The sequence below is a fragment of the Sylvia atricapilla genome, chromosome 18 (genome assembly GCF_009819655.1).
Source record: "Sylvia atricapilla isolate bSylAtr1 chromosome 18, bSylAtr1.pri, whole genome shotgun sequence".
Classification (NCBI taxonomy): domain Eukaryota; kingdom Metazoa; phylum Chordata; class Aves; order Passeriformes; family Sylviidae; genus Sylvia; species Sylvia atricapilla.
In genome coordinates, this window is record NC_089157.1 from 9,153,671 (window position 1) to 9,169,211 (window position 15,541).

Genomic DNA, 15,541 nt, shown 5'->3' on the forward strand with positions numbered 1-15,541 from the left:
AGCTGCCCCTGGGCAGCACAGAGCCTCAAACACAGCAAAGAGAGAACCTGAGGCATCAGGAGCACGTCCCCTGGCAGGGTGGGCTGGGCTTGGGTGGGTTTTGGTGGTTCCTTCCACCCACAGCACCCACGGGAGGCCTTGGCCAGTGAAGAGGAGCATGTGGCCATCCCTGAGCTGGCCTTGAGTGTGACCCCAGCTCAATGTGACCCCAAATGAGTGTGACCCCAGCTCGGTGTGACCCCAGCTGTGTCCCCTCCCTGCAGGAGCTGCTCCCCCTCACCCCCTCAGCAGTGGGAGCCTTTCCCCCTCCGTGGCTCCGGCTTTGCAAAACAAGCTCAGGGCTCCAGAAGGGCCCTGTCTGGCCAAAATGCAAAACTTCCCCACAGGGCACAAGTGGGCTGTGTTTTCCCGACCAGGGAACGGCGTTAGGAGCCTTTCATCACCTTCCCTTTGCACTTCTTTCAGCAGTGATTTAAATTGGAGGCAATGGTATTGAACCCCTGACACTCTGAATCACACACTCCACCTCCAGCCTTTTTCTAGAACCAATTTTTCTGCAGCTCTTGTGGTTTGGTCTATTTTTTTTCTGCCCCCTCAGCATTTGTTCTTTCCACTCTGTTTGTGCCACCTCTGTGAAATTTCAGTTGATTTTTAATTTTTTTTTGTGTGTTTTTTTTTGCCTGGGTATAGGAGAAAGTGCTGGTGACTGCTGAGGGCTCCTTTCCCAATCCTATTCCAAACCCAAGGCTTGCTTCCAGCCCTTCCAAAAACGTGCTGAGCCCTCATCCCCACCTCCATGGCCCTGGAGAACACCCAGCAAACCCCGGATTGCTCAAGAGGAAGGAAAATCCAGCTTGGAAGCCCCTCTGGAGAGGGGCCAAGGCACAGTCCCAAGGCGTAGGGGGTGAGAACGGCAGCAGTGGGATGGAGCAGGAGCTGCTCCCACCCTCCCACATCCAGCTGCTGCTTCTCCAGCCCTCATTTTCAACCAGCTGAAGGAAAACACTTTGTGGGCAGGAAGAATCATGCTGGAAGTCTGTGTGTGCTGAGGGTGGGGATCGCTGGGAGCTCCTTGGTGGCTGCGGCTGATTTTTGGGATTGTCACCAAGGAGCTGTGCTGAGCTGGGCTGGGGTGACGCTGCTGTGGCCACACAGAGCCTGGGACACCCCTCAGGCACCCCTCAGCTCCAGCCTGGTGGCTCTGAGCAAGCAGAACATTTTTAGTGGACTCCCCTTGCCTGGGCTTTTCCTCTCCCAGCCGCTGGAGCCCCTGAGCAGCCTCATTCCTGCATTTTGGAGCTCTCAGGGCTGCCCCTGGAGCCTGGGTGGGGATGTTGGGGCTGCAGGAGCGAGCCTCAGGTGGCAGCTGAGGTGTCCCCTGTGCCCCAGGCTGGTCCCCTGCTTCAGCTCCTTGGTGGGAGCTCAACTCTGCTTCATACTGAGGTGGAGCCACAAGAGGTTTGGGGTTCCCCAGAGAGCTCTGGGGGTGCTGCTTCCCTCAGTCCCACGGGATCCAGTGCCTGGGAGGAGAGAGGAGGCAGACATCCCCTCCCCTCAGGTCCTGTCCCCGTCCCTGAGATGCTGTGGGGAGTGAGGTGATGTTTGATCACATCCCATCCATCCTGATGGGAAATATCCATTAATTAATTCAGGATCAGGTGAATCCTGCTCCCCTCTGATGCTCTGGGAAGAGAGGTGATGTATGATTAAATCCCATCCTTACTGATGGGAAATATCCCTGGATTCCCTTGGGATCAGGGGAATTCTGCTTCCTTCAGGTTCTGTCCCCATCCCTGAGATGCTGTGGGGATGAGGTGATGTTTGATTATATTCCATCCATCCTGATGTGAAATATCCATTAATTAACTTGGGATCAGGGGAATCCTGCTCCCCTCCAATGCTGTGGGGAAGTGAGGTGATGTTTGATTATATCCCATCCATCCTGATGTGAAAAATCCGTTAATTAATTCAGGATCAGGTGAATCCTGCTCCCCTCCAGGTTCTGTCCCCATCCCTGAGATGCTGTGAGGAGTGAGGTGATGTTTGATCTATGTGAAATATCCAATAGTTGTATTTGGTGTCCCAGGCTGCTGCTGTGGGAGAAACAACAAAGGGAAAAAAAAAATGCAGGGGTGAAAAATGAGATTTAAAGCTCAGTGCCTCCCTTTGCATTGCCATTTTCCTCTTCCCATCCTGGAAAGAGACTCAGAAATAGGCTCCAAAGCCATTTTTCCTGCAGGATTGAATTCGTCTGAAAAGATGGTAAGAACAAAACTGTCCTGCTCTGGATGTTTGTTGTCAGGCAGGACAAAATCGTGTTGGACTTGGGAATTTCAGTGTTTGGTAGAGTCGGGATCCAGCCACGGTTCAGGGAGGAGTTTCCACGGGAATGCAGCTGTGGCTGTGTCACATCTCCTGTGGCTTGGCACGTCCCACGTGGTGACAGGAGCGCTCCAGCACCACCAAAGTGCTTTTAGGTGGTTGTTGTGCGGCTCTGCTTTTGTCCTGCTGGAAAAAAAACCCAACCAAAACCTCAAACCCCAAGCCCAGAATGTGATAATTGGGACTGGGGTTGTCTCAGCCATAAATTTCAAGCGTGTTTTCCACAGAGGGAAGGATATCCTTGTACCTGGGAGATCTGTTGGTGGGAATGATGGGGAGAAGCCCAAAGGGCTGAGGAATGGGATGAACAAAGGGAAAACCCCCAAATTTTCTGAGGGAATCTCGAAACATGTGCGAAAGGAAAAGGCAAAAAAAAAAAAAAAAAAAGGGATTAATTCTGGAGAAGTTTATAAAGACAATTAAATGCAAAATCTAGGAACTCAGGTTCCTTTGTGGTGGTTGAGGAAGGAAAAAATTCCCCCAGAAGGGCACCAGGAATTTCAAGGGAATGGGAATGAAGCCACCCCAGCTGCTCCCACCCCTCCTGTACAGAGGGACCTGCCAAAGTGCAATTATCCTTCGAAATTTTGGATTTGAAGCCATTTTGGTGAGGCTGGCAGGGCAGACAAGGGGGACACAGAGGGATTCGACCTTTATTTTACTCAGAATTGTTTGTTTCTCCCTCCTGTGCTTCCATTGCTCCTGATCCTCGACTGGCAAAACTCCCCATGTGATCCAAACCTTTCCTTGTTTGCCCTTGGCTCTCCCTCAGACAATCCCTGCTCCTGCTGCCTCTTTGGGCACTGGCTTTAGGTCGGAGCTGGGCACATCCAGGATTTAAAGGTGACCTTAGCACTTGTTTTTTGGGAAGGAAAAAAGGTATTTGAGCCAGGGAAAAGGTGGGAATTGTGACGAGGAATGCGAGGTGGACCGCGGGGTGGTGCTGGGTTGGGTGGGTTGAGGCTGGGGCAGCTTCTCCCTCCTGCTGGTGGGATCCCAAACTCCCCGGATCAGCCTCCAAACAGGATGAGACGTTGTCACCCCCAGCTGCCAGCTCCTCACACAGCTCTGGGCACAGGGGAAACCCTCAGGAGGACCAACCTCCACTTCAGCCTTCCCATCATCTCCTGATCCCATAAAATTCCTGGCTGTGCTGCCCCTGTTTGTGTGTTCCCACTGGAAGCAGCTCCCTGAGGACGTGTCTGCGTGGTTCAGGCTCAGCCAGTGGCCACACCTCTGGGCAAAGCACACGGAATTGCAAAGTTTCCCTTTTTTTCTTTTCCCCTCCCTCCTTTTCCTCCCGTTTCACGTCAAACCAGCAGACGCCCGTCACCGTCCTCAGCCTCTGATGCAAACTTTTTTCCACCTGGCCAAGTCAGGCCTGCGAAAATATAAATAAATAGGAAAAGAAAAGGGAAAAAATAAAAAAATAAAAAATAAAAATCTTTTTCGGGATATTTTTAAAGGCGTGACACAGAGCAGGGTGACACACTGGCTGTGCTCAGTGGGTGGGAGCGGGGCTGGCTCGTGTTGTTCTTGACCCTGGGCCCAGCATGACGAGTCCCTCCTGGTTATGGGGTCTGATAACGGTGTGGGGCAGGAACCCCCCGGGCCATGGGGCTGGGGAGGGTTTGGGGCTGGGGAGGGTTTGGGGCTGGAGAGGGTTTGGGGCTGGCTGAGCCCACCTGGATGGGGCCCAGATCCCTTCCCACCCTCTGCTCCACCCCGGGCTGGAGGCCACCAACTCTACAGCCTCAGAGGGACCGTGACAGGGAGGGATGGAGGGATGGATGGAGGGAGGGATGGATGGAGGGATGGATGGATGGAGGGATGGATGGATGGATGGAGGGATGGATGGAGGGATGGATGGATGGAGGGATGGAGGGATGGAGGGATGGAGGGATGGAGGGATGGATGGATGGAGGGAGGAATGGAGGGATGGATGGCCACCAGGATGGGCACAGGAACAACTCCTGGAGATCCCTCAGGTCTTCCAAATCGGAGCAGGGGCAGAGCTGAGCATGCCCCAGGCATTCCCAGTTTTGTTGGGATCATCATGCACTGTTTATTCCCAGTTTTCCTTGGGAGAACATCCATGGAAGAGCTGAGGATGCCCCAGACGTTCCCAGTTTCATTTGGGACCATCATGCAGTGTTTATTCCCAGTTTTCCCTGGGAAAACATTCGTGGAAACTTTGCTCTCATTGCAGCACACACTGGGGGAAGGTTTGGTGCTGGAATCAGGGATGTTCCCTCCAAAAAAGGCCAGCTCAGAAACCTGGGAAGCATCTTCCTCACCCCAAAGCAGAGGCTGTGAGGAAAAGCTGCTTGGGAAGAGGAGAATTACCTTTTAAGATAAGTTTAATTTGCATGAAAAAAGGTGCAATGAACCCCTTGGAAATGTTTGACTCAGGTTTGTTCTGTAAGGCTGGAAAAAAGAAAAAAATCTGTGTTTTTGGCCCATTTCTGTGTGAAAAATGGGAAAACTCGCAGTGAAAGGATGGGATGTGCTGCTCCACTCCCTGTGTCTGTCCCTGGCAAACAGGGAGAGGAGGGACAGAGCCAAGCCCCGAGCTCTCCCCTCTCCCAGCAGCTCCGTGGTGCTCCCAGGCGCTGATCCCCCACCACGACCAAGGGATGCTGGCCCTGTTTTTATGGAGACTCCCCACCGAGGCAGACGCCAGTTAAAAGGTTACTGCCCAGCTGTGAGAGATGTAGACAGGCTAACAGCTCCGTGCCGGGGTGACCTCATATCTCATATTTATTGACTGAATGTGCCTTGAACTAGTCACCAGCAGTAAAATAAACCACAGCCCCGAGTGCTGCAGGAATATTCCATGGCACACACTCACACACACACACACACACACGCTCCCAGGTCCTCGTCACACTCGGGCTTTCACTTGGATTTACCCAAAAAAATAATAATAAAAAAAAAAAAAAAAAAAAAAAAAAAAAAGAGGTAAAAGCCTCGTTACTAATCTCATTTCTTTTACAAGGTGGGTCCTGCAGAAACCCTTTCAGTGCAGGGTTGGTTTTTCCTCGGAGGAGAGCTGGGGGTCTCTCAGGGTTTGTTCTGCTGGGCAGGAGGGGATGAAGCCTTTGGATTATTTTTGTGACAAAGGCTGATGGGATTAGGATGGACACGTCAGGCTTTAACAAGATCAGGGCACAAACAGCTCTTTTTTGTGGCCGTGTGACACTTGCTGCCTCGTGGAGGAGAAATCCATGAAAAATCAGGAGGCTGGCCTAGGTCCTGCTGCCTGAAGAGCTCTTTTCTGTTATGGAGTGATGGATTTCTTACTCCTGCTGTGGATTAAACCTGTTCAGCATTGGGGATGTTTCTTGGAGCATCTCCACCTGAAGGCAGGGACAGCACCCAGCAGGGATGGGGGAAAATGGGAAAAGCTTTTCCAGCTTCAGGCTGTATCCGTCTATACCCTTATATGTGATACACTCAGAAATTAGTGGAAAATGCTGGAATATTTTCTGTAGTATCCAGTGCAAGACTGATACAATTCCAGTCTTGGAGGAGCTGCCCTGGGCAGGGAGGAGTCCCCTAAATCTGTGGAGGGGTTCAGATGTGCAGGTGTGGGATTTGGTTTGATGGTGGTGCTGGGGGATTGTTGGACTCCAGGTCTTGAAGGGCTTTTCCAGCTGAAATGATTTTGTGGTTCATTTTCTGAGCTTTTGGTCGCTCCCCCTCGTCATAAAGTAGGAGAAAACCATGGCACAAACCCTTGGAATGAGAGTTTGTGACTCTGCTTCAACCAGGGAGGAGAAATTCAGTTTGTCCCACCCCTGGCACCCCAGTTCCTCTCAGAATCCCAGTCCTGGCACAGCCCCAGCCCTTGGAGCCACCAGGGCTGCTGCACGCCCAGAGTCACCTTCTCCAACCCGCCAAAATCTCCAGCCAAGAGCCCATTTCTCAGTGTCTAATGACCCAACCCCTCCAGGGTGTTGTGAACAGTCTGTTTGGTGATTTTTTTAGCTCAGAGCCATTGCAGCTCCACTGGGAGCCTGGACCTTGAGCGGATCTAGGCTGGAAAAGCCACTGCACACCCAGAGTCACCTTCCCCAGTCCCCCCAAATCTCCATCCAAGCGGCCCTTTCTCAATCCCTGGTGTCCCAAACCCCTCCAGGGAGCTGTGAGCAGTCTGCTCTGTGGTTTATTAGCTCAGGGCTGCTGGCAGATCCACTGGGAGCCCGGAGCAGGAGGGATCTGGGCTGGAAAAGCCTCTGAGCGTGGCAGGTGTTGCCATAACGGGGTGTCTGGGATCACCTTTCTGGTCCCAACTCCTGGTGCCGTGTTTCCCTTTGGAGATTTATGTGCACGTGGAGGGGGAGTGGAAAGTGTTGGAAAAAAGAGGAGCTTGGCACTGGGATGGGCTGCAGATGTTCCAGCTGTGAGCCCGGGTGCAGAAATCTCCTCCCTCACCCATTAATTTCCCAGCTAAACTCTAATTAAAGAAATTAAAGAATTAAAGGAACTCAGGATTCCAGGCCTGGATGAGAATGATTATCTGGGAAGAGCAGCACTGGCACCTTGGCTGGTCAGAAACCATCTTGGCCGTGTCACTTGGGATCTTACCCTAATAATTACCCTGTTATTACCCTAATTATTACTGTGTTATTTATCCTCCCAAGCTAATATATAGATAGATAATGAGGATCAGGGAAAGGAGAGGGAATGGCCTCGTTAATGCTCTGGAGGGATGATGACCCCTGCTTCTGGCTGGGGGGAGGTTTGCCAGCAGAGAGCAGAAAAATTGGATTTCTGGGACTGAAACTTTCCCTCTTCCCTCTCTTCTTTCAGGTCGGAATAAATAACTGTGTGTCCTAATAACAGTGGGGATATTTTGGTAGGTGACCAAGGTTCCCAGAGGTTCCTGGGGTGGTTTTGGGCCGTGTCCTGGCTGTCCCAAGTCTTCAGCACCCCCAAGCCACCCCTGGGGCCACCACCCACGCTGGGGTTTGGGGCTGGACCCGCCGTGTTCCACCTGAGGCCATAAATCAGCGCGGGGCTGGATTAGAGCTCAGCTCGGATTCCCTGGCCAAGTTTTGCTGTTTGCACTGAACCTTGCAGAGATTTGGATGTGAGCTGGAGATTTATGGGTGTTTGCAGAGCCCACGGTTCCAGGTCACAGCTCGGACCGGGGCATTTCCAGGGAATCTTTGCTTCCCTCGGCGTCTTTGGTGGCCCCGTCTGGAGCGAGGGAAACGCGCCCAGGGCTCATCTCCCCGCTGAGCCTCCTCGGGAGGGCTGAGAGCCTGGGCAAAACAACCCCAAAAACGCTGATATCAACCTTCCCCAGGAAAAACGGGACCCGTCCTCAGCTGGGACTCCATGTGGGAGCCTTGGTGGAACAATCTCAGGCAGATCACAGGGGGAGAACGAAAATTGGGGTGAAATCCAGAGTTTGTTTTCCTTTTCTGATCCAATTGATTTTCCTTTTCTGATCCCATTGATTTTCCTCTTTTGATCCCAAAGTGTGCTAAGAGGAGTCGTAGAAACCCCAGCTCTACACCCCTGACATCCAAACAACAGGGATGGGATGATACTGAGATGAAGAATTTTTGGGGGATATCCCCCCAAAAATCCCCATCCCGGGGCAATCCCTCCCTCGGGAAGAGTGGCTGGAATTCCCTGTTGGGTACAGGTGCCACCTGAGCCCCCTCCCTGCTGTCCCTGCTGCCATCCCATGGACACATCCCTACGTGCACAGGCACACGTGTTCCCACCCCAAACCAGCTCTGCAGTTGGAGCTGGAGCCATAACAATATGGCAGTAAAAAATAATGAAATGCCATCATAAAAAAAAAAAAAAGGAAAAAAAAAAAAGATGTGGAAAAGCAATTATTTATTTATACCTTGGGAACTAGGAATAATACACCTGTTTGGTGGGGATGGCTGGCACAAAGCTGGGCATTGCAGAGTGGTACTTAATAATTTTTTACCACACTTTATAGGCTCTTTCCTGCAATTAATACTAAATAAAATCAACATTTCTCCAACGGGCGTTTCTGGCTCTTATTAACTCCCTTCTTGCCATTCAGCATCTCTTTCCCTCTCAATATCTTTTCTTTTTTTTGTGTGCGTTTCTCTCTTTTCCCTTGCTCTTCTCCTCTCATGAGCTCTGCTGGCAGCTTCAAAGAGCAGGAGCTGGTTTTAATTGAATTAAGTGAGATTAGAGGCAGGATCCTTCCTTTTCCAAATGGAAAAGAGGCTCCTACTCAAGGGCAGGTTCCTGGGGAGCAGCACAGCCCTGGAATGCTCTGGAGGCTCTGGATCTTTTCCCACTTTTTCATCCATTACCTCCTCATGGATGGTGCTGACACCTCCAGAGTTCCTGGGAGCTGCTTCTGGATGCTCCCTCCATGGGCAGGAGCACCTGGATGGAGCCCTGAGGTGGCAGGTGACCAGTGACAACTCCTTGGCCACAGGTGAGCCACACCAGGCTCCCCTGGTCATTCCCACCTTGATCATTCCCACCTTGATCATTCCCATGTCAGACCTTCCACCCCACAAAACCCTTTTCCATTTGTCCCGTGCTGAATTGTCCCCAAGAGTTTTTTCAGGCTCTCATTCTAATTTTTTGGAGCTCAAGCTAGAGGCCTGATTTTGGCATTGTTTTTTAGGAGTTATCTTCCTTGGATTCCCCTGGAGTTTCCCCATCTCCAGGAAGGGGCTGACCATGAACTGCCCATTCCCAGTGCATGTCCTGACACCTGGCTGGGAAGTTCTGTGTGAAAAACCCAGGAATTGCTATTAGGAAACCTTCAGGAACAAAATGAATGGATTCATGAGCTCCAGAGTCATTAAACCAAACCTCATGTGTCTCTTCTCTGTCTCATGTAGGTGGTCGGATTTTCAAATCTTGGGTCATCTTGCATTCAGAATCTATGTCCTTGCATCAAAATATCCCAGAATTATCTGGAAATTTCAGAGGCTGCAGCTTTCTCTGCAGGGTCTGCTCCAGGTCACCCAGAATTTTGGACAGTTCCAAGCTGGAATTGCCCATTTCCAGGTCAGATATCCCAGAAAATCCAGACAAAAAAAACCCCACAACCTTCAGAAGACGATGAGGACATTTCCACTTAAGGTCTCCGAGGTGGGGAAAAAAAAAATCCAGTATTTCCTTTAAATTGATTTTTTTAAAACTTTGCCTGTACAAAAAAAAAAAAAAAAAAAAGGAAATAGAGGTAGGGATGAGGCAGAGCAGGATGTTAAAAACCCAACCTACGTCAGCCAGGAGCTTGCTCCCGATCAACCCATCCACCTGGAATTCCCGGGGGCAGGAAGGAGCCTGTGGGAACAGGTTGGGACAGAGCGGAGCCATCCCGGAGAGGAGCTGCCACCCAACCACGGGGCTGGAAAAACGCCCTGGGAGCTGCTCATGAAACACCTCCCGTGTGATCCAGCCGGATGGAAACGCTCCTTCAATGAAAATCCCCCTCCACACCACGGCAGGTTGGTTAATGCCAACCCACTGCTGAATTCCCACTTGGAGTCGGGATCGGCACCGGGAATTTCCCACCTTGTAATAAACAATCTCAGAAATCATAAATAGCAGCAGGGTTAGGTCAGCAGAGCTCAGGAACTTGTTTGGATTTAGAGAATGGTGTGGAAAAGAGGATTTTTTTTTGGGATGCTGCATCCTTTAACCCCCTGCCTGTGCTCCTCTTTTGCTTTAACTCAATTATTGCTCACAAGAATTTTCACTTGGTCCAAAAAAAAAATTTAAACACCCCCAATTATAATAAATCCACTCTGGTGTTTTTCCATAAAGTTGGCCAATAACTAAGCAAAGAGCAGGGAAAAAAAGGTAAGATATTGAATACTTACTAAAACTTGGCGAGAAATGACCTTTGATTGTCAAATTTCGTGTTGTTTTTTTTTTTTTTCCATGCCCAGCTTGGCTGCTTGGGACAAACTCCATTCCAAGTTTCTCTTGTGTGTTCTTTTCCTATGTGGTAAAAACACTTCAAAAAACTTCCCCCTAAAGGGTTCTGGGGAGGTTTTGCATGGGGCAATCTGGATTTGAGGGTGAGGATGATGAGGTTTTAGGGATATTTATGGAGATTTATGATTTTCTCTGATACCGTGGCCCTGGGAATGGTTTTCCCACTTAGTTTAAAAAAAAAAAAAAAAAAAAAAAAAAAAGTCAAAATCAAACGATTTTTGGTGCGAAAATCAACCTCCTCAAACCAATTTCTGTCATTTTGGCCCATCTGTGTGTCTCTTCAGTGATGTTTGAGTTGCAATAAAATAAATCTGCTTCTCTCTTCATGATTTAAAGGTGATTTCTCTTGGATTCCCTCATTAAAAGCACCACTTCACAACGAATATAAAGACCAAGCCTCGCTGATTTTGTTTCTTGCAATAATTTCAATTTTAAAAAGGGGAAAAAACCAGATTTACAAGTTTCATCTGGCTCTTCCGTTGTGTGCTTTCAGTTTGCACCGAGCTGCATTTGCCTCAGAGATGTTTAATTAAGCTCTCTCTTTTTTATAAATAATTACATTTTCTGGTTTTTCTGACACCCCCCAATGCTGTTTTTGGGGTGAGCTGCTGTCGTGGTGCCAACGCTTCTGGAATATCGCGGGCACAAAGAGAGCTCTTCAGTGAGGGCAAGCCTGGCCCAGCTTTCATCCCCTTTTTGCCTTTTGCCCTATAAAAGTGATAAAACTTCCCGACTGCCTGATGCTACAACTGCTCGTGAATAGATTTAATTTTATTCTGCAGCAGCACATAAAAGGCAGCTACAGCACAGAATTATCAGCTCCCGTTTTGAACGGAATCAAACATTAAAAAAGGAAATTAAACGTTAAAAAAAAAAGAAACAAAAGCGCAATTTCCGAACCTTGTCCAGTTTTCTCTCAGCATCTCGTGATGACAAAAACATCTTTTGAAACCCAACCCCAAATGGTTTAGGGGCGAGAGTCCCACGAGGTGATGGGATGGGCCACACGTGGCGGGAGGTGACGGAGACAACGGGGAGATGGAGGAGCCTTTTTAGGGCTCCTCCTGTTCTCCCGGGCCTGTTTCCCTGCGGAGGGGCTGGATTTGCTCCCACCTCACCACTCCTGGCTCTGCTCCGTGCCCTGTTGAGTTTTTTTGGGGTTCCCAAAGGTGAGGAGGAGCGGGGAGCGGAGGGAAGGCGGCTCCAATGGCCCAGATGGCTCATTATGGGACCACGTGGCACAATCCGAGCTGGTCCCGCTCTGTTCTCCTGCCACAGAACCCTTCCCGAGCCCCCGGGAGGCTCTGGGTGCCGTTCACACCTCGCTGACCCCGCAGACACCGCGGAGCTGGCGCGGTTTCCAGCCTGCTGTGGTAAATTAGAAGTTTTAGTGCGAAAGCTCGGGGTGGGATGGAGATCCAACCGGGCTTTCAGAGTTTTCCACGTCCTTCAAGCCCGAGGGATCTGGGAAAAAAAATCCCCAGGTGGTTCCAGAGAGCAGAGGGACATTTCTGGGTGTGTCACCTCGCAGGAGTGAAAGGAAGTCTCCAAAACCTCATCCCAATGGATCACTCCTTCCCTTTCCCCTGCTCGGGGATCACCCAGACAATCCCAATCAAGGGTCTGAAGGATTTATACTGGAAATAAACCCCCACGGAGCAGGAGCTGGGCAACACCTCCACCCCTGCCCTGCTCTTCCCGGCCTGACCTTTCACCATCTCCATTTCCTGACCCAGGACTCCAAAGCAAACAGAGCAGCTCCTCGGTATTCCGGGGAAATCTGCTCCAAACGTGTCAAAACAACCCCCCCAAAACCCATCAGCTGCCGGGGACGAGACCCCTGCGGTAGTTTCCAGAGCCCCCAGTGCAATTACTCCCGTCTGAAATTATCTTTAATTGGCGCCTTTCCCCGCTCCCTGAGCCAGACCCCGTGATTAAGAGTCACCCCCTAATTGCAGCTGTGCTGGGGGCTGAGCTGGGTCAGCTCTGGGGGCACCAGGGCATGAATGTGACAGTGGAGGTGACACGGGGCCCTCAATTATGGGGGGGACTTTGGGGCTCAGCCTCTGGAGGGGGATTTAATTTAATTTAATTTAATTACCTGGCCAGATGTTTTAATCGCTGCTTCTCGCCTCTTCCCCTGCCTGCAAACCCTCCTGGGATTAAAAAATCCCTTTGTGGAATTTGGAGGGAACTTGCTGAATTTTTTTTTTTTAAAAATTTAATTTTTAAAAAATTTTTAATTGATCACCTCCCCCCCCCCCCCATCAAAAGGAACTGAGGATCCTTTTGCTACCAGGAGAGACGATTCAGGTAAACTTGAAATTTTTGCAGGGAATTTAATCACCTCACCAGATTTTAATCCCAGCTCCTCACACCCTCCTCTGCCTGCAAACCCTGCATTGGGGGAGTTTTTGGGGTTAAAAAGTCACTTTTTACAATTTAGAATTAATTTATTGAAATATTTGTGGTTTTTTTTTCCCAATAATTGAGCATCCTTTTCCTACCAGAGAAGTGATTCAGGTGAACATTTAGTTTGTAGAGAATTTAATCACTTTTTAGTGAATTTAATTACCTGGACAGGTGTTTTAATCCCATCTCCTCATCCCCTCCTTGCCTGCAGGTGCTGCACTGGTGGAGCTCCTGAGATGAAAAAATCTTTAGAATTCAGACTGCTTAATGAGTTTTGCTTTTATTTTTGCAGGAACTGAGCATCCTTTTGCCAGCAGGGAGATTATCCAGGGAAACCTTCAAACATTTTAGTGAATTTAATTACCTGACCAAGTGTTTTGATCCCATTTCACAGCCGTCTTCCATCCCTGCAAACCCTGAACTGGTGGAGATTCTGAGATTAAAAAAATCCAGGGAAATTTTAAAATATTTCAGTGAATTTAATTACCTGGCCAAGTGTTTTTATCCCATTTCGTGGCCCCCTCCCCTGCCTACAAACCCTGAACCGCTGAAGATTCTGCCATTAAAAAGTAGATTTATACAACTTAGAGTGAACTTGTTGAGTTCTGCTATTATTTTTCTTCTTCTTTCGCTCTTTCTTTTCTTTTTTTTTTTTTTTTTTAATTTTTTTTTTAATTTTTTTTTTTTTAATTTTTTGCAGGAACTGAGCATCCTTCTGCCATCAGGGAGATGGTACCGGGTTGGTTGGGGACCCTTCTGGTGGGATTGCACTGCATGAGAATGAGCAGGGGGGTCAGGGAGGGTGCAAGACTGGCGAGGGAAGAGCTGAACTGGTGTGAAACACTCCGAGCTCCCAACTGCCAGCCCCGTGCCAGCACCTCCTGGCAGGAACATTCCGGATGCTCCAGCAGATTTTCCAGGTTTTTTTTTTTTTGTTGTTTTTTTGTTTTTTATTTCGCACCCTGACCCAACGTTCCTGTTGGCACAAAGCCTCGGGAAGAGCAGCTGAAAGTGGAGATGATCCTGATCCCCTCCGGATTTGAGAGAGGAAAAAAATGTCTGTGCAGCCAGGAGAGGGGGGAAAAATTAACTTTTAAATTTTTTTTTTTTTTTTTTTTTTTTTTTTTTTTTTTTTTTTTAATTCAGGGAATTAACTTTTCCTGCAGATCCGTGAGAGCACCTTCCTGCAGGGCAGCACCAGGAGGAGCTTCCCTGTCGTTCCTGGTTTGGTGGGAAATTCGGGAGTGCACGTGCCACACCTTGAGCAGAGCAGGGAAAAATCCCAGGTTCTGACAGCTCAAAGCCCTGAGCAAACCCAAACCAGGGGAGGCTCAGGCTTTTCTCTGTCCCAGCTCCATCTGGGTTGGGTTTATTTTCAACAATTGATCCCATTCCCAGTTGCTTTTGTTCCCTTCTCTCCCTGTCCTGTTCCCAGGTGGGAGAACACTCCGGCTTTTCCAGGAACTTGGCTCCTCCAGGGATGGGACAAGCCAAGCAAACAACAAAACAAATCTGTTTAGGAATCCTCAGCACGTGGAGAGGAGCCCAAGTTTCCATGTGAGGGCCTGAACGGGACAAGCGCGACGTGAAATGCACGGAAAAAAATATGGAAAATGTGGAATGAGCCATAAAATTATAAATCAAACAAATACAATAAAAGGGGAATGCAGTTGGAGCCGTAATGATTTGTGTTCCTAGTAACCCAAGCCTGCCTCACCTTTGGAAAATGGTGGTTTTTTCCAAAGGGGAGCTGCCTGCAGGTACCTTGTGCGGGAGCCTGGCTCAGGGAAGGGCTGGAGCATTCCCAGGAAAGCTGCCCCTGCTCCCTCCTCTGACAGGGACTGGTGTGGTGATGTCAGGAAAAATCACTTCATCAAGCTGACCTTAGAGCAGGAATTGTGGCCAGGAATGAATCCTGGCTTGTTCTGGGGGGTCACCCAGTGTTGGAGTCCAGGGCATTTCTCTGGATGCCCTGGAAGGTCACAGACTTTGACAGAGGGGTCTGGGACATGAATAAGAGGGTTTGGGATCTGAACAGGGGTTTGGGATGTGTAGAGGGGTTTGGGATCTGTCAGGGGGTCTGGGGTCTGTCCAGGGGGGTTGTAGACCCTGGCACAGAGCCCAGGAGGACACAGCCTTTGACTTCAGCCCATGGAAAAAACTTCCAGCACTGGGAGAGGAATTACAAAGCACAGAGGTGTGACAGACTGTGGTGTAGCTCATCATGGGGTGAAAAATTGTGCAGTTTTGGGGCTCTTAGAATGGAGGTGAATGGGGAAACAAGACGGAGGATTTAGGGCCGTGCCCTGAGCTCTTCTTCTCCCCTGGCCTCCATCTCCTGCTGTGACGGTGGCGCAAAGTGGTTTAAGGGGATGGGGACAGAGCAGAGGTGACGCTGTCAGTACAGGTGACAGGTGACGGGTATTGGTATGTGAGGTGACCAAAGGCAAAGCAGGGCAGGGGGAGCAGGATCAGCCTGTGGATCGCTGCCGTTCTTCAGGGGAAGGAGCTGAATTCCCATTTTTTTTAGGGGTTTTTAGAGTTTTTAGGGCTGATAGGGCCCTGCCTGGCTGGTGATGGTGCAAAATCCCTGCATGTGCCAGGCCTGGGAAGTGTTTGTGCAGGAGTTGGGGCCTTTGCCAGGGAAATCAGCTCTTCCCCTTTGTTTATTGTACTGAATCCCGAGCTAAGAAAGCCTCAGAGGAGGGAAAAAAATTCCCTGTTTGTGGTGTGAAATGAATGTTCCCGTCTGGGCTGCGGGAGGAGCGGCTGGGCCATCCCTGCT